The sequence below is a fragment of the Arvicanthis niloticus genome, chromosome 12 (assembly GCF_011762505.2).
Source record: "Arvicanthis niloticus isolate mArvNil1 chromosome 12, mArvNil1.pat.X, whole genome shotgun sequence".
NCBI classification, from domain to species: domain Eukaryota; kingdom Metazoa; phylum Chordata; class Mammalia; order Rodentia; family Muridae; genus Arvicanthis; species Arvicanthis niloticus.
The window spans coordinates 6361556-6364533 of record NC_047669.1 but is presented as its reverse complement, the minus strand read 5'-3'; the positions used below and the strand labels follow the sequence as shown (position 1 = coordinate 6364533).

The window sequence follows — 2978 nt, the reverse complement described above, 5'->3', positions numbered from 1 at the left end:
TCCTCTTCTTCCCCCTTTCTATCTGTCCTTCGCCCAAGCAATCTAAAAGTCCCACCTCTGTCTTTCTGCCCAGTCATTGGCTATACAGCAATTCTTTATTATCTATCAGTTGAAGCCAGCTGGGGACATGGATCCTCAGGTCTGGAAGTGTGGCTTTGGGAGCCGAATTAAAACAAAGCATTAGAACCAATTCCCAACAAAATGGTCAGGTTGTCAAGTTGCCTCTTAATATTTACGTTGCTAAGCTGCTGAAGAGGGGGAATCATTTTGATGCCAATGTGATAAGGTCATCTAAGGTTTCAGGAACAGATTCAATTTATCTGCTTATTTAAAGAATAGGAAGGCAGGAAAAGCAAGGTCTTAGCACTCAGCCAAGTTTTATTGAAAGCAGAAGCACAAACAGACAAGGCACACAGAGAGACAGACTTTCCCAGTAGAGAAGGAGCTCCAGATTTGGAATCCAAGTTTGTCTGGCAGAGCTCCAAGTTTTATAAATTTGAGGATGTTGTAAATTTTCTTTCTTCTTCAGAATTGGCTGGTTTGGGTTATGGTTGGGAATCGGATAATTCAGACAAAGAAAGGGAAACTGGTTGGTACTTGGCCTAAGAGCCTGCTCACCCTGACCCCATCCTGGGAGATTTGACAGTCTCACTTAACAGTTCCCTCAAACAGGAAAAAACAAACAAACAAAAAAATCAAAACACTGGGTCTTTATCTTGGAGAGAGAGAAAAGAATCAAATCAATAACTTGGGAATTAATATTTCAGTGAAGAGTACATGAACATACCAAACTGGACAGAAAAAGTCCCAGAGGACTCAATTCCATACAAAGAACTATAGGCAACTGAGGAAAGCTGTTCTTCCCTCTCCCAGGGAAGAACAACAATTGGTTGTCCTGTGACAAATAGCCCTGAGAACATACATACAGGTAGCATTATATGGATTGAACAAGTTATATTTTAGAAATATATATGTATATCCATATACATGTGTGTGTGTGTAATAACAATTGGTAAAAAAGAAAAGGCCATGAATTCATGAATCTAAAGGAGAGCAGGGAGGAGCATATGGAGGGGTTTGGAGGGAGGAATGTCAAAACTGAATTGTAATCTCGACAAAACTTTAAAAAGGACATGAATCTGCCTGGAACTTCTTTCCCCTGTCTTCCTTCCTACCTGGAAGCTTTCTGAGTCGCATGCCCTCATTCTTCTTTCTCAGAGGTCACCCTAACTGCTTTTAAGGTTTGGTGAGACAATTCTTTTGGCTACTTCCTGCTATGGAAGGCAACAGAAGTCAGGATGTCCTTGGGGATGGTCAGTCTAAGAGGTTGTAGGAGAGCTTAGGGGTTAAGGCCTGGGATTGGAATGAAGGGCAGCTATCTGATGGTGGCATGACTCCTTTGGGTGTTTTCCATAACATGCATCTGCAAAATACATGTAAAAATAACGCCCCTATCAAAGGTATAATCAAAAGAATATCCATCTTATCTTGAAGAAGCTTATGTCATGGGAGAGGAATATGCAGGAGAGCCATCCTCCTCCCCCCCCAAAAAAATCCTTGACATGCACTGTCATATATATATATTGACAAGGCTGAATACATTTCTAACATGCTTATACATAGAAATGTATTATTCATTCATTCATTGCTTTTTTTCTAGACATGGTTTCTTCTGTGTAGCCTTGGCTATCCTAGAACTTGGTTAATAGCCTAAGCTAACTTCGAACTCACAGAGATTCACCTGCCTCTGCCTCCTCAGTGCTCAGATTAAAGGTGTGTGCCACCACCACCTAGCAAGGAATGTGTGTGTGTGTTTTTTTAATTTTCTAATTATATTTATGGACACTGTAGCAGTATACATTTAACCCAGTTTAGCGACGGATTCTTTAGCCTTTGCTTGGCAATGTGAGCCACAGACTTAGGACCCAGGACGTTGCCTTCCCAGTGGAGGCAGATCTTATCATATGTCATTGTAATTGGTCCTAATCGCTTCCACCAGCTTAGCCAGAGCACCCTTGTCTTCCGAGTTAACCTGTGTGAAGGCAACAGTGGTGCATGTCTTCCTGTGGACCAGGCACCCCAGCCTGGCCTTTCCCTTGATGATGCAGTAGGGCACCCCCATCTTTCGACACAGGGCAGGCAGGAAAACCACCAGCTCAATGGGGTCTACATCATGGGCAATCACCACCAGCTGAGCCTTCTTGTTCTCCACCAAGGTGGTGACTGTATTGACTCCTGCTCGGAGCACAGGTGGTCTCTTAGTTGGGACGTCCCCTTTGCCAGCAGCTTTCTTCTCAGCACGGGCCAGTAACCTTTGCTTCTTCTCTTGCTTTGTTTCTGGCCTGTACTTGTGGGCAAGCTGAAGCAGCTGAGTAGCCGTTTGCCTGTCCAGGGCCTGGGTGAACTGGTTAATGGCAGGAAGTATTTTGAGCGGCTTATAGAGGATGGCCCTTTGTCACTGGAGCCTGATGTAGTGTGGCCATTTGATAAAACATGTGAGATCTCTTTTGGGCTGTAGGTCCTGTCTGATGCTGAAATTCTTGGGCCTTTTCTCAAACAAAAGATTAACCACCTTTTTGCCCTCTTGTTTCTTCACAATGGTGGGGGCCAGGGTCACCTTCTTCCCCTTGGCCTTCTGTCCCTTGGGCATCTTGCTTGGCTGGAGGAGAGAGCTTCTGTGTATTTTTAAGGTAATGGATTTGTCTGTTCAGGAGTTTGTAGAGGTTTTTAATCTGTTAGCTTGAATTAAAAGGCTGAGCACCTCAATAATCTTAACTAAATGTGAAAGGTCAGAGGAATGGTCTTTTCTTCATCCAGATTGACATAAGTTTTATTTGACAGGTCACAGTATAACTGCGATCTCTATATAATCAGCTGCTCATTACATTAGTTTTCTACAAGTGAAAACAAATGCCTGGAATCTATAAGAAAAGTAAAATAAAATAAAATAAAATAAAATAAAATAAAATAAAATAATT

The 2978-nt window shown here is 42.5% G+C and overlaps 1 pseudogene; it reads right to left on the bottom strand.

Moving 5' to 3' along the window:
* Positions 1–1836: 1836 nt before the first annotated feature.
* LOC117717990 (large ribosomal subunit protein eL8 pseudogene) lies at positions 1837–2656 on the bottom strand (annotated as a pseudogene).
* Positions 2657–2978: the final 322 nt, after the last annotated feature.